We start from the raw sequence: 17347 nt of genomic DNA, 5'->3' as shown, positions 1-17347 counted from the left end.
ATAACTCTCTTTCTCTTGTCCATACAACTCTACCTACTTTAAAGAAAAACAAAAATTGCCATAGGCGTGGGGTTAAACACTATGTCTGAGCATCTTACAAAAACATAATATACAACCTTCTAGAATTCAGCTCTCAATAAAAGTTCCAGTGTTGCTGTCTCAATTGTGGGCAGGATGTGTTTTATTAAACAGCCATATGAGGTATAAAAACATTTGAGAGCAAGACTTCTCAGTGTTTTCCACAGCTAGCTGATTTACAAACCTGCTAAAGTAAAAAGGAAATTGGGTAACAGCTTATGCTGTTAAAAGCCTTCAGGTCTGAAAAGATATTATCCTCAAGAAAGGGAAATAGCAGTAGCATCTGGGTAGCTTACACTGAACCCTATTTTGTTTTTCATTGTGCAGTTGGCCTTCCTTAAATGCAGAAGACAGAGAATCTTCTCAATCTCCTTCTTGGGTTGTCTATAAGTCAAATTTATGTTTAATTCTGTAGGGGAAAAACAGACACAAACCTCATTTTCTAAATGATGAATCTGCATTTTCAATGTAGTTACATTTAGTTTATGTGAAAGCACATCCCAGCAGCATATTGGAAATCTGTCAGTACAGAAAAAAATTCATAAGTATGCAGAGAAAGGCCTACTGTCTGCAGGACAGTATGATGAACCTTATGAAGGACACAGAAGAAAGAGAAGGCCTGACTCCTGCCTTCTATGGGATTACAATTCATCTGAGATGATACTAATTTAACTGAATGCTTCCTTTCTTCCTGGAGCTGAGCTAAACCCTTTCAAATGATAACTTCACTTAATCCTTAATCATGCCTTGAAATACATCTCATTATCCCTATTTTACAAATGAGGCCACCACTTTCTAAGAGGTGAAGTTGTGACATATTTAGTAAGTGGCAGAGCTGGGATTTGGAACTCTGTCAGATTCTAGAATCAGAAGTTTTAACATTGCTAAACTATCTTATCCAGATAATTCAGAAAGGATTCCATGATGAGTTATTGCATAATGCTGGTCTTTACCAGTATTTCTGCTGTGCTAAAAATACAAAACATTTGAGATCATTCTCTTCCCTCTGGTTAGAGACATGGGCTTACTGAATCTCAATAATAAAAATCTTAATTTATATCAAATTAGCAAACTCTATATATTTGCACGCTGAGTTTTTATTATACTCTCTAACTTGGCTTTTTTTTTTTTTAAGTTGTGAAGGCTATTGTTTGCTATAAATCGAAGGTTGGACCAAAATTGCTTCAACATCCATCTCTACCTTCATACACAGTTGCCACCATTAAGTTTATTTAATATACCACTTGTTGAGAGTCTCAAATTTCATCCACAAGAAAATCATGTGTACATTTTAAAAGAGTTAATACATGTGGAATTATTAATTTGCCACAAATTGACATATTTCCTACTGCCAACTTGATATTCTTGTTTTAAATGACTTTTTTCAGATGAACTGTATATGGAGGATCTAGCAATAATAATGGCATTTCATTGTTATTCAATATGGTATCATTTGCAATCTTTTGCTAAAGTAATTCTTTAAAAGGAATTTTTAAATTGTATGAATATAAGATACACAAAGTTTTGGGTAAATCACAATAAAAAATTTCCTTGTGACTCTTCCAATATCCTCAAAATACTGGGTATTTTGACTATGCTTGGCATTTATTCACCAAGGCTAATGCTTAGTACTTGAAACTGTATGCTGTGTAAGGCAAGCCTATTGCTTTGTGATAAAATACCAAACATTTACTAAACCCTTGCAAACTGAATGAATAGATGTACTAATATAAGTTAAAAGAATACTGGTTCCAGATCTTTGAACTTTATACTCTCCATTCCTCTGCAAAATGGGTAATTTGAGTAATTCTCACTTATGCTCAAAAGGAGAGACACAAGTTCTGATAACAGTTTACAGAGAACTAAAAGTCAATTTGTATAATGATAGTATGTCATCACTATAGGAAAGGCAGATTTGTCAATTGATAACTTACATAATTTGCCAACTTTGGGAAACAAAAATTAACACACTAATTCCCTCACACATTATACCAGAATAAGTTCTGAACTAATTAAAATTTTCTATGTAAATATAAAAAAAAATCAAACCTATGGGTTAACTGAGAGAGAAATGTGCCTTTCCTTCCATGAAGAATTGATCGATTTGACTGAGTCACATGATCACAAACTCCGATATTGTATGGGAGTCATTTAGAAGTTTCTCAATATGCTTGTTTGGATGGAGTTACAGATTTTAATGCTATCAGTCATTTAATACAAATATCTTGATCAAACAAAATGTATTTAATTTAACAATGCATTCAACAATGATGGAAGGTCTGTCATGAAGATATAATCACACCTCTTTTTAAAGAAAAAAAATATGGGAACAAGATGCCATCCATTTTGGTAATGGAGAGGGCTCTCTTCATTTGCTTAAATAGGCACCGGAAAAAATTTTATTTAAAATTCATATCTGTGGCAAGTATAGTAATTTCCAGCCAGCATACTCAGCTGTTCAATACAGACACTACATAAATCTGCTCAACAACATAAACACACTGCCTCAGAGCGATCTCATGAACTAAATAGTCTGTTTCCTGGAGAGAGAAAAGTATAGAACAAAATTAATAGTATAGCTACTGTATCTCGATGGGGAACTACCCTCAAGCCTGAATCATTGCTGAAGAAGAGACATTAACAGAGCTGACTTTAGTGACTATGAGAGTGAAGAAGCCCATGAACTCAAGAGAGAGAAGTAAGAGAGTTGATTCAGAAGCATGTTGTTAATTAGCTAACTTAACAGAAATGAAAGTCATGTAAAAAGCTAATTAAGTGAAATTGATGTGCATGATCTCAGTCTTTATTTTGAATATAGCTGAAAGAATCTCTGAGCTAGGGAATCCAAGCTCCAGAGAACATGTTTCCATGGTGGGTGCTGATAAGATGGGTTGATTTCAATTGCTCTTCAAGGTACACTGTTCATGCTCCTGTGGTTGCCAAGTCGAGCCATCGTGTCAATTCTGTCTTGAGAGACACTTGCTCTTTGTATGATTGTCAGGCATATAAAAAGTGTAAAAACTTTGATACTACTCTCATTTTATTATCTAATTATAACTCCCATGGCCTTGGCTAACTTGGAAAGTGCTAAAACTACCATTCTACTCAGAGCCAAAAGATCCAGAGTAAGGGGATAATTGTGCTACACTTTTAAAATTTATGTCTTCTCGATATTTCTTTTCATTGATTAAGGCATCAGTTTGTCCACTTCATCTTACATATTTGAAATGCATGTTTGAGCATATATAGTTTAAAGAATCCTTCAAGAGAGCTTGAAAATGTTACACATTGTTTGTGGATGCCCACAGCAACTTTCAGAAAATTTAATGTACATCACAGAAGTGACCAGAAGAAGAATGGGTGATGCTTAAAGTTTTTAAGGATTTATACATATTGTCTTTTACAAGTAACAGGTTAAAACTCAATGAAAGTTCCAAGAAGTCACAAAGATCTGAACAAACTTTAAAAACAAAAACAGTGACCATTAATTGAGTAATTGCTAAATGCCAGTGACTATGCTAAGCACATAAAGACATTATCCTACTAAATCTTGATTAAAAAGCTTCTGTGAAATCATAACCAATATTTTATAAAAAATTCAACTGAGAGAGAATTTAAGTAATTACCTATGACACAGTTAGTAGGAATAATAAAGTCGTCAAAGTCAAGTCTTTCTCCAAAATTCATGCTTTCAACCGTAAAACCTAGACCACAGAATGCTCTTTCCAAGAGCATTTTTCCTAAAAGATTCTTGTTTGGGGAACTTTTAGATCCTACTTCTTTGGCTAAGTCTAAGCTTTTGACATGAAACCCTGGTACAAAGTATTTGATATTCCAGACAGTGTTCTTTCTTCTTTTGTGAAGTTTAATTAGTGGGGCATTGTCATCTTTCCCTCCTGCTCCTCCTTCTCTTTCTCATTGTTGTTAGATATTTACATTCTGAAGGAAGGTGACTAGATTAAGTAATAGAAAAGACTTGTTTCAGTTTTAAGAGTTTGCAAATTTATTCTTTATTTTATTAACTTTCATTTTTGCATACCTTCACTATAAAGCTGAATAACTGACAAAAGGATTTTCTGTAAAAACAGAATTTACAGTTTCTCAATTGAGTCTAAGCTACTCTTAACTGTGGTGTAACTGGGTATGTCTGGCAGACTGATTTGGAAGGACAGGCCAGAAGTAGTTTTTGCATGGGGTAGGTAGAAAGAACCCTTCAGGGAAAGAATTTACCTTAGGGGACAACACATAACTCTGCACAATGAGAAAGCCTCTCCTAAGCTAAGAGAGACATGGGCAATTCAAAGTACAGCGTGATACCTGTCATTCAAATGTATCTTCTGGTATGGGGCCAGGACTGAATCCTGGAAATAGTAGGGTTGAGGTATAAACCTGGAAAAATATTTTCCCTAAAAGTTCTGTAAGATAGTGAGGATACAAGACATACACACAATGAAGACTATACTGACTCCTCCAAATTATGTCCGAGTGTATAGAGTCACTTTGGCATACTGAAGGGACATAACATGTGGAGGCAGCAAGAGGACACAGTGCTCAGGTGTAGGGACAGATCCCTACTTGATGAAAGGGACCTCAAGAGTAGTCTGGTGCCGATTACTTGGTGACAGTAGGAATTAATGTCAGTGGTGACAAGTGGTACCAACTACTTTGGAAAATCATAGTACCCTTTGACACAGAAAGCAGACCCCTTACAGATGACACTCAACTGTGGCACCTGTGAGACACTTCTTGAATAGATGTAGTGAGTTTTATTAAACAGGGTCAGAGAAGAAGAGTAGGAGAAGAAACAGGCAGTAATGTGGGTGATAAAAAACTGTTCCTCATTCATGTGGTAACCCTACCCCCAACCAGAGACTTTCCCCCAAAATAAAAGATGTGTGCTGATATATAAAAGTTGGTAGTTGTAAGACCATGAAATATGGCTTGTTTTTGTTATTTAAATCATGAAAATTATAAGAGCCTTCCTATCAAAATTATGAGAGTGTTGCTATAATACCAAAAGTCTTTAGTGATTTTCAGTTTTGCAAATGAAATATGATGGGTCTGGGGTTCAAATGGTGCCTCTCAGAACCCAGGCTGATACATATTTGATATCTGTGGAATGGACATTACATAGTTTGTTAACAAAAACAGCTTTTTCTCCTTTTCTATTCCTATGCCTTATTCAAGTCATCGTTAATTACATGTCTTTAGTTCTATTGCCTAGAATATCTAGTGTGAGACCTAGGGTGTGAATTTTAAGGGGTCACTCGCTCAGAGAATTATTCAAATGTGAACCATGTCTTTACTGGCTTAACCCTAGTCGCACCCTGGAAGACGTCCTTGTCATGCTCCTGATTTAATTGGAATGCTTTTGAAATTTTACCTTTAAGTATGATGTTGGCTATAGGTGTTCGAAAAGAACTCATTAATTAAGAAAAGTATCCTGCATTTTGTTTGCTATTAAATTTTTAAATTGATACTGAATTTATACAATTGCTTTTTCTACATTATTTGAAATGCTCATGTTTTTTGATTTTTGTTTCTTTTTATAACTTATTGTCAAATTAGTCAATTTACAATGTATATAGTATACTCTTGGCTTCTGGAGTAGATTCCCATGATTCATCACTTACATATAGCACCCAGCACTCATCCCAACAAGTGCCCTCCTCAATGTCCATGTCCCATTTTCCCTGAGCCCCAACCCCCATCAACCCTCACTTTGTTGTCTGTATTTAAGTCTCTTATTGGCTTGCCTCCCTCTCTGTAACTATTTTTTTTAGGAAAAAAATACCTTTCCCCCATGGTCTTCTGTAAAGTTTCTCAAATTCCATATATGAGTGAAACCATAATGATACCTGTCTTTTTCCAACTTACTTCACTTAGCATAATACTCTACAGTTTCATCCATGTTGTTGCAAATGGCAAGATTTCATTCTTTTTCATTGCCCAGTAGCATGCCATGGTAGCATGCATGTGTGTGTGTGTGTATATATATATATATACACACATATATACACACACACACATATATATATATATATATATATATATATATATACACACACACACATACATACACACACACCTCATCTTCTTTATCCATTCATCAGTTGGGCTATTTCTATAATTTGGTTATTGTTGATAGAGCTGCTATAAACATTGGGGTACATGTGCCCCTCTGAATCAGCATCCAGATGGCTAACAGACACTTGAAAAGATGCTCAACAGCACTCATCATCAGGGAAATACAAATCAAGACCACATTGAGATACCTCCTCACACCGGTCAGAGAAGCTAAAATTAACAACTCAGGAAACAACAAATGTTGGTGAGGATGTGGAGAAAGGGGAAACCTCTTACACTGCTGGTGGGAATGCAAACTGGTACAGGCACTCTGCAAAACAGTGTGAAGTTTCCTCAAAAAATTAAAAATAGAACCACCCTATGACCCAGAAATAGCACTACTAGGAAATGCTCATGCTTTTTGCTAAACACTCATGTTGTTTTTTTAAATCCATTATTATCAGTGTAGTATGTTACATTAATAGATGTCTATGATTTTGATTCATTGTTATATTCCTGAGCTAATCTTTTGTGTAAAGCCCAGTTCAAATACCACTTCTGATCTGTCAGCCAAAAGTAATGTCTTTCTCCCTAAAATTATGGCAGCACCATATTTACCTTTTCTATATACGTTGGCACATTCTACGTTATATTATACCTAGATATGTGCATTTTGTCTCTTCTACTTCATTTTTCCTCATAATGCAAATAATAAAATATTGGAAGCCAGAGAAGTTGAGACGGACTCCAGGTCTATCACTTAAAAATATTTCTAAGGTTCAATTTCCTTTTATATAATATAAAGATCATAATGCGTGCCTTGCCTGCTTATAGAGTTTTTTAAAGTATCTAAATGAGATATGTTGACCACAGTATGTGTACATGTAGAAAGCTTCATGCCTATCACTTTTATTATTAACCATTAAGCTTCAAACTTTGCAAAAATTTTAGTCAGTATTGGATATACTTGGAGTTAATAATGTATTTTAATACAACCTTGGAATAAATATGTGATGGCAATAGTCATATTGAAAGATTACCAATTATTCTTTCATGTGTTATATATCAGATTGCCTGTGGCTCACCACACAATCTATGAATGCCATAAATTCCCTGAAAGAGACGACAGATACAATTAGCACAAAGGGATCATTGTTATGCTTTAATTTCAAAGAGTACTTTTTGAGACCTTAGAAAAAATGGTGTTTAAAGGAAGAATTTGTGAAAAGGGTGAAATGGGTTTCCAAATGCTACAAATTTCTGTAAAAACAAAGTTCCAGCATCAGCACATCAAACATTAAGTCACGGGTATAGAAAACTCAGGATATTCTGTACAGGAAGTAAAATAATAATTAAAAAAAAGATTTTAGTTTCATGAGAACATGGGGAATGATTTAGGAAATGACCTATCAGTCTGTTTTTGTTGTATAACAAACCATACCAAAACTCAGAGTGGAGAAATAGATGGGCGGGACAGCACATTTACATTGCAAGGGGCATGAAGACATGAAGGTAGAGAGAATTGAGAGCATTTATGTAGTCTATATACCCATAGATGGCAAAATTCTATAACAGAGGTGTTAGGTATGGTGACAGAAAAGTCAAAAGCCAAGAGGGCTGGGCCTCACCCTCATTTGATATTGTGGAGAGTGACAGCCACAGGGTTCCAATGTCCAGCAAGAAGTTGTAAGAGGAGCCTTGATTAAAATATTCAGCCCTATCTTTGCTCCTGCATGTACTGAGGTGAATGTAGTTAGAAGTTTTTGCATGTCCTGTAGTAGACAAAGAAGTGAGAACTAAGTTTAGAGTTAAGACTCTGCAATCACATAACAAGGGCCAACCTACAAAGCGAGGGTTAAAAAATCCATATAAGAATCATATAGATAATGTTGCTTATACACGCCAAGCTCTGCAACATTGCTAATAAGTTAAATAAGAACTACAACCCAATAGTTGCACTACTAGGTATTTACCTAAAGGATACAAAAATACTGATTTAAAGGGGCACGTGCACCCCAATGTTTATGGCAACATTATCAACAATAGCCAAATTATGGAAAGAGCGAAAATGTCCATCAATTCATGAGTGAATAAAGAAGATGTGGTATATATATACAATGGAATATTACTCAGCCACCAGAAGAATAAAAGCTTGCCATTTGCAATGACATGGATAGAGTTAGAATGTATTATGTTAAGCGAAGTAAGCCAGTCTGAGAAAGACAGATACCATATGATTTCACTCATATGTGGAATTTAAGAACCAAACATAGGAAAGAAAAAAAAAAAAGGTGAGGCAAACCATAGAACAGACTCTTAACTACAGAGAACAAACTGAGGGTTGCTGGAGGGGTGTGGGCAGGAGATGGGCTAGATGGGTGATGGGCATTAAGAAGGGCACCTGTGATGAGCATTGTGTGTTATATGTAAGTGATGAATCACTAAATTCTACTCCTGAAACTAGTATTACATAATATGTTAACTAACTAGAATTTAAATAAAACTCGAAACAAACAAACAAAAAATAACAACAACAACAAAAAAACCAAAGAAAAAAAAGAACAATCAGGCCCTGGCCCTGACTTGGTTCAAAACACACACACACACACACACACACACACACACACACACACAGAAACCAATTTATATGCTCTCTAGCTCTAGACCAGCTAAAACAATGAAATGGAAACCAACAAAGACAGAAAAGATAGCATACATGGTCTACTGTTCTCCTTCCCCTACAAAACACCACAAGGTTGAGTATACTACCTCATGTATGTTGGGGAGAAGAACGATTTCCATCTTGGAGTGGAGAATTGTTGGAGTTGGGAACAGAACACTGAAAACTGAACATATACTTAAAAGAGACAAGAGAAAAAAAGTTATCAGAAAAGGAGATGCAAATATCAGAAGGTACAGAAGGTATTAAGATACTGCAGTTTACCAACTTAAAAAAAAAAAACTGTTATCCAATGGCTGGGTAAGATTAGCTCAGATATACAAATTATGAAAAGTCAAGTTTTCTTAGCATATCAGAGAAGCAGTAAGGGACAGTTCAAGATTCTGTGGAGGCTGTCTCAGAGAAAGTATATTACTTTTACAAATATTACACATGCTTATGATAATGTGAACACTTTGCAAAGGCTCCTTTCAGCATCTTGGAAGGGGCTCATCCAAGCTAGGGACCTGAAACTTAGGCACCAGTAACTTCACAGTGAACCTGCCTTTGATGCAGCATATTACAGATGAGAGTTTGTTAATAAGGGTGCCATCATCATTCCTCACTCTCTTTCTACAGAATTCTTTCTATAATGGGTTAAAGGGTATGTCCATCTAGTGGGTGACATAAGAAAGGCATTAAAGTATTTAGAACAGAACATGTTTCTGCAGGGGAAAAAGGTTACTCATTCTCTGAGTTCAAATAGAAATGACTATTTTGCAGTTCTTGATTGGAAATTGTTTTAAGACTGCTTTTAAAAGCCTTGAATATGGAAGTATTAAATGTTGGCAGCAAAGTCTTATAAATGGGATGGCTGAAGCCTCCAAGTGAGAGAGGCTGGACAGTTTCCTGCAGCTCATATAGATAGTGGAGAGCAAGAACTTTGGCCCAGTCTCCATCCAGTTACCTTTCTCTATGCATCTCAGAACTAAAATTATGTCACCTCAATGAGAGGGTCTGTGGTGTGCATTCCTGATTTCTCTTCACCTCTTCACTGTTCCATGTGATGATCAAGATCTAATAGATTATTAAGGTTTCTTGTTCTACTTTGGTGAGCCCATATTTGATTCCTCTTCCTCAAACTCTGTCCACCTTTTATGGTCCTAGTGGCCAAACTGTGTTTACAACAACCTTTCTTTATGAGCTGAGGTTAACATGCTGAATGTTGATGTCTAGTCTCTACAATGAAACAGGGTCATCTGGTATTAGACTTCCTTGTCATTCCTATAGAAAGATTACATTGTTTTAGACAAACCTATACTGAAACAACTTCTATGATTATCCACACTTTACTCGAGTCACTTGATTTTCCAATTCATATGCAATTCCAAAGAGTTTACCTAGTCGAAATGGATTCTATGTGTGTCTTAATACTTTATAATATGTCAAGATTTTAATAGAGTTTGGCATTGTTATTCTACATCCAAGCAATTATAAGAAATACTCCTACTGAAAATCAGGTTTGTCATTGTCCTTAGTTAGTTACCATCTAATTAGTTTTTTTGAATTACAGTTTATAATTATGCATGCAAAAATGACAAGTTCTTATATTCTCCTACTGACTGACTAAACAACTCTTCCCATATATTCCATCATTTTTGCCTTACACTTCACTGAACTATGAAAACCTACTCAACTATTTGAAATGGATTTTGCAATATTTACTAAGATATAATCTGAGATTCCAATCTTCCAGCACACCATGAGCTCACTCTAAGTGTTTCCAAAAGATAAGACGATAGATAGCTATACAACATTTACGGAATGTTTTATACTACTCTTTCCTAAAAATGCAATATAAGGCAATCTGCTCACATAATTTCAATATTCTTTTTCTATAGTCAAGACGATATTTAGAAAAATATGAAAGTTGAATCAGTCTGATGTAAGAAACCAATTTTCAAGTCCCAACTAACACTTCCTTCCTAACAATGGCTAAAATATATAAATATAGGTACTTCCATTTTGGTGAGAAATCCTATAAAATAGATGTCTTCACAAACTCCTGTTTATATAATACTCTATTTAGTGAAGATTTTATCCTTTTAAAAAGCATTTATAACTACTGTGTTAGAAGTCTCTGTGACACAAAAAAGCCACATGTTTTTCAAGGAATCAAGCATCCATTGACTTGGGCCCATCACTTAGAAAGTTGAAGCATGTCTGCATGCTTAACAGTTTACAATTACATTTAAAAATTCACCAGGCAACATGAATGAGAGGGAATATTTCTTAAAAGAAATTAAAAACAATGCATATCAGATTTTATAGAAGAGGGAAACTATCGTGGAACAGAGAGAAAGTAGAGCTTGGGGGTATAGATCTGAATTTTAACAGAGCCACTAACTGACACATTGATGAAGGCCAGTTGAGCTGAGTTATCTGTCTAGGCCTCGGTTTCCTTGTCTGTAACATTCTGTGATTAAATTCAAATAACATTTCTAAAATATATACCATAAGCCCTACAGCTAAGAAACGATTGTGAGAAAGAATGAAAGAAAGAAAGAAAGAAAGAAAGAAAGAAAGAAAGAGAAAGGAAGGAAGGAAGGAAGGAAGGAAGGAAGGAAGAAAACGAAAGAAAAGGAAAGAAAGAAAGAAAGAAAGAAAGAAAGAAAGAAAGAAAGAAGAGGGGTCTAAGAAGTATAGAGTGTACACTAAATCAGTAGATTCACAGAACATATTAATGAGACCCTGAGTATGTCTTAAATTGTTTTAAAAATTATTTTCTGAATATATTTAACCAGAAAATTCCCTCCAAACTCTCCTTTCATCACACATCTATTAATATATCCAAGAAATACTATTCCAAGAGACACACATTGGGAGATCTTGCTCTCTAAGTTTCCTCTAGTTTTAATATAGAGTATCTTTCTCAGAAAGCTCTACCTTTTCCAAGAGCATATTTCCTGATCTTAGAGCTCCTGGGTGAAGAGTTTCCTCCTATGTGGCACTCCCCTCTCCAATTTTGCCTACACAGAAGCAGTCACTTCCTTGGAGTTGCTCCAGTCATAGTCATCTTTTTGGCCTCTGCTCTGGTCATCTCCTTCAAGTATGCTCCCTGTCCTCTGCTCAGTGCTCATACCCACATCTCAGTCCAGCTCATTCTCCGACAGTTCACATCACATCAGCCTACAATTCATTCTACTCAGGCTCTGATTAGGAGCCCAAGGTCTGGGAACCTCCCTGCACTGACTTTGAGCTCTGCCAGGGAAAGAACATTCTACTCTAAAAAGATTTAAAAAGCCAGCTCTTTGGTAAACTTTCCACAGATTCATGATAGTTAAGCTGAAACAAGCAGAACAGATTCAAAAGGAATTACAACTAAAAAGGTAACACATAATCAATCCCCTTAAATTACAATAAGGGGATCCTACTAAAGGATCCATTATATCACAGGGTAAAAAAAAAAAAAAAAAAAAATGTCTCTCTCTTCTGTGGCAGTTACATTCTGTCCCAGTCTGCACAGAACTCATGTGAACTGACTTTATTTTCTCACCTGTCTTACTATTTTCCCAACTTTCCTGAAATCCCTTTTCACTCACTTTTACTCTTTCAGGAAATATAGCTTACTGGATATTACCTACATAAAGCATATTATTTTATTTAGAGTTAATACTTAACTAAAAATCTAAGCTTCTCATTGAATGAGATTTTACCTCAGAAAAAATACAGTAGGATCTATTAGTTGAGAATATTCCATTTTAAATAATTTAGTGAAATATTAAGGGAAATATATCAGCTCATAGAACTGAAAAATTTAGGGGCGCCTGGGTGGCTCAGTTGGTTAAGCATCCAACTTCAGCTCAGGTCATGATCTCGCAGTTCATGAGTTCGAGCCCTGTGTCGGGCTCTGTGCTGACAGCTCAGAGCCTGGAGCCTGCTTCCGATTCTGTGTCTCCCTCTCTCTCTGCCCCTCCCCCACTTGTGCGTGCACACGCACTCTCTCTCTCTCTCTCTCTCTCTCTCTCTCTCTCAAAAATAAATAAACATTTTAAAAAAATTTAAAAAAAGAACCGAAACATTTAAAGAAATGTGCTGTGAGGTATAATTCAGAAGCTCAAACTTAGGGGTATGTGTTCCACCATAAGAATGACTCACCTCATGGTAACTGCTTATTCTTTGATCAAGCTTCAGACACCACATGCTTCATCATTCATACCAAGCAGGAAGAGTAAGAACCTCACTCTTCCTGAAGATCAGACAATAGTCTCAGGCTTTATTTTGATTGATTCAACGAGGTTATTTACTTACCCAAGAAAACTGAAATAGTGAATATCTTAGGTCTCAGATTACCAATTACCACTAACAAGTGGTTATGCTGAATGGTTTGGAGTAGGTCTACCACTGGAAATGAGGATGAGGTCAAAGTCAATCAAATCACATAACTGGCTTCCTTAGGATGAGTGAAGGGGAAGAGAAGCTTCAGAGGTAACCACAGTGTCAAATCACTCTGTCTCTCCTACACATATGCACACGTAAAAATCCATATTTTATGAAAAATAAAAACAAACAAAGCTCAGAGAATTATATATATTTTTTTTTTACCAGATAAGCCAATCTTCTAAGTGTCTCAGAATGACTCCTACAGAGTTCTCTTTTAAGGTCATCTGTTTCAGATTCAGGATAGGCTTAGAGTATAGTCCTCAATTAGATCTATTTTATGTTACATATAATATAAAACATTCTGTATAGCTGATTGGTCTTAGGGTGGGCCTCTTGCCCTAAAGCAGAAAACCTATAGGCTATAAAAGATGAATAGAGTCATTCAGATTCTGCCTTGATGTGAGGTACACAGTTTGTTGGAGCTGAGACTGGAAGGATACAAATGAGCTAGAGTTGGAGCCCTGAGGTCTCATGGGAAGCCAAAGTTATGAGTAATAAGAAGCTATGAGACAGAGTTCATGCGGATTAAAAGGGGCCTTCATGAGAGGAGATCAGAAGGTACAAGAGGAAAAACAACCACGCAGTGAAAGGGGCAAAAAGAGCAGCCACATCTGCACTATCCCCATTTCTGAAGGTTTTTGGTTCTATGAAGGTTTCTAGTATCTATTAGACCAACTACTATTGTTGCTGTTATGTTTTTTCAGAAACACCTACCCCTTACATTGGTATTTTGAATGAGTTTCTGTTCCATATGAATGATATGAACAATAGAAGCAAACAGAAGTGCATATTGCTAAAGGATTCTTTGTTTAACCAAAAAATTCACTGTAAGCATTCTTTGAAAAACATATACACTCCTGTTATATTTAAATATAATTTAAAATTTTACCTGGAAGGTCTAGGAACAATTGCTTAAACTGAGATGTACCATAGGGATACCTGAGTGGCTCAGTTGGTTAAGCTTCTGACTCTTGATTTTGGCTCAGGTCATGATCTCACAGTTCATGAGTTTGAGTCCCATGTAGGGCTCTACACTGACAGTGCAGGAATTCTCTCTCTCTTTCTCTGTCTCTCTCTTTCCCTCCCTTGCTCTCCCTCATGTGTGTGCATACTCTCTCTCTCAAAATAGTAAACTTTTTTTAAATGAGATATACCATAATAAATCTTTTTTTTCAAAAACTGTATTCTTTAAATTGTCTACTAAAATTTTGAAGAAGAAAAAATGTAGCCCCCCCTACCAAAATTTACTGTTCTATTGCTAATACAAGCTAGACAGCAACAGCCCTAGGATGGAGATAACTGTGGGCTGAAGATACATGACTCTTAAACACATACTGATTTTTTTCTCTGGTTAAATCAGAGAGAGTTGAAATGACTATTTCTGACATATTAGGATGGTTAGTCTGCTTACCCAGTTGAAGAAGTATCCTTTATGTCTAATATATAAAATATTTCCAATATGCCCTTAGTAAAAAATAATTGTGAAGCAACATCCAAGTGATCATTATTTAATTTAAATCTTAATCCAGTTTTTAAATTTTAGTACTGTTGTGACCCATAAAGCCAAAACTGTATTCTGAAAGTGAGTTATAAAATTCTTCAGTACTCTTTTTTTCTTTTTCTGAAAAGAAAATGTAAATTTGGTAAGGTCATATACCTTGCCAGCAGAGAAGAGCCATTGACATGCTGCTCTGAGTCAGCGTGGAAATTTGCCTAGAAGCAGGGGTTCTGTACTCCTAATTGACCTGCCAGTTTGAAATCTTTTCTTGGCAACTATGACTTCCTACAGAGTTGAAAATAATGTCCATCTTGGGCTCAGATAGCTTATTTATTATGAAGCAGTATGGTGTTTAAAATAAAACTCCTACATCAGAAGAAAAAAATTATGAATGGTTTTGAATTTTTAATGAAGAAAAAAATAATCAATAGCTGTTGGATTCAAAATATTGGATTTAAAATATCCTCTCATATCTTATTATTGCCAAAGGAATTTTATTAGTTGTTTATATTCTTAGAGTAATTTTTCATTTCTATGAGAATCATCAACATTTGATCAATTAGTGTGATAGATTAACCTGTAGGATTTTTGATGTAGAAAAGAAATTGGCCTACAACTTTGTTCCATAATGCATTTCCCTAGGCTGACTCTCTTTGACACAATGGGAAGTTTCAAAACCATTCTCATGATATGCCTAGCTGCCAAGCTCCTAGATGTTAGAGTGGTCATAACTGGTAGGTAATTGGCTGTTGGGGGCTCTGCTCTTAGCCTATAGCTGCCTCTGTGTCCTCCCTCAGCAGAAAATTTTGGAGTCATCAGGAGTGAGTTCCACACCCTTCATGTTCTTTCTGAATTAAAAACTTTTATTCATATAATATCTCAGTTCCATGATATATAGTTACTATGCCCTACTGTTAGATATTCCTGCAAGAATAATATCTGTAAAACCATATATTTTTTTATTGGTCCAGAGTTATATGAAAAAAGTATTCCTTATCTTAGTCCTAGTGATATTTATATATATATATATATATATATATATATATATATATATATTTAACCCTTCTTATGGGTACCTTGATTTTTAGTTACTTTTTAGTGACTTATCTCAAGGTTTATACAATTTCTACAAATGGGGCCATGCCACAGAGAAGCTTTTAAGACTTAAACTGTGGGATGGCTCTGGAGCCCCTGGATCTTCTAAAGGGGACAGTAAATAGAATAAGAGCTTCTAGTGGTCTGCCCTCACATGGGGGTTTTCCAGTTCTATCCACAGATTCCATGGTTTCACTGTATGAAACTGGAAAACAAAGGAGTTTGGAATTTCTGACTCCTCAGAATACAAAAGGGCTTCCTGAAGTGTCTCTGGATCTGCATATTATCCATGGTCCCAGGTTTAATCTTCAGATGAGACCCAATTCCTTCTTTGGACTTTTATGTTATGTAAAGCAGTATGTTTCCTCTGTGCTGAAGACAGGTTGGGAACCTATTTTTGAACTTGCAACTTTAAGAGTCCCATTTCACACTGGCTGCAAACACAACATATGATTTTTTTGATGAAAGCTAAAAATACATTAGGTTTCCTCATTACCATGGCTTCTAACCTTTAGCATCAGGAACATTAGTAACTGATATCATATCCAGAAATAAAATGAATTTATAATCTGTCAAGCAGAACTGATCCAAATGCCATAAAAGTGCTTCATTGGACTAATATTATCTCTAAATGAGCTGCTGAGATCCTATTTGGCCCTGGAGACAGAATTGCAACAACAACTAGGTATCTATGAGAACTGATGCCAAGTAGCCCCAGTAGCTGCAAGACGACAGATAAATTCTCACCATTGCACTCATTAGCTTCTGCAGTGAGTGCCAAGCCAGAAGGGAGAAAGATGACAGAATAGTCCTCCATCATTTTTAGTCTACCAATTACTACATGCACAAAAACAAAATAAATAATATATCTAGTTTTTAGAAAATGTATCAGTGCTTCAAGAGCCTTACCTTCAGTTGTATGAAATATATGTACTTTTGGAGAAATAGTCTTTGCCTTAATCTGCCCTGAAATGAGCCATGTATGAACAAGATCTGAAAATCACATCCAAAGGAGTACTTGTTTGAACACACTCAGATGAAACATTCACATTAATGAAAACCTATAAATCTCCTGCACATTTCAAATGAAAACTACCAAAAATACTTAACTACTCATCTTGACAGGACATGCTTTGTAGAGTCCATGGTGGCAACTGAAATTTGAGAAAAAGAGTAAAAAGAAAATGTTAGCCATTGTGCCCGCAATTACAGATTGGTGACTTAATGTTAGTATACTTAGAGGGAGAGAGGGCATGGTCAAGCAGTACTTAGTTAGTCAAATGCTGGAAAGAAAAAACATGATTCTCTTTAACATGTTCCAGCCCACAATGGGGACTAAACTAAGCTAGAGTTACCACAGGAACCTCAGGGGGAAAATCTGTAGCAGTGTTGTTGTCAGTGTCTGAACACCACCACAGTCTAGTGGATTGAAAATCACTTGTGTATATCTGTAGGAACAAGAGAAGCCCTTGCCTCTATTCCTCAGTCATGACTTCATTCCTTCCTAT

Source organism: Panthera uncia, assembly GCF_023721935.1.
Source record: "Panthera uncia isolate 11264 chromosome A1 unlocalized genomic scaffold, Puncia_PCG_1.0 HiC_scaffold_17, whole genome shotgun sequence".
NCBI lineage: Eukaryota > Metazoa > Chordata > Mammalia > Carnivora > Felidae > Panthera > Panthera uncia.
Note: the sequence above shows the minus strand (reverse complement) of the source record.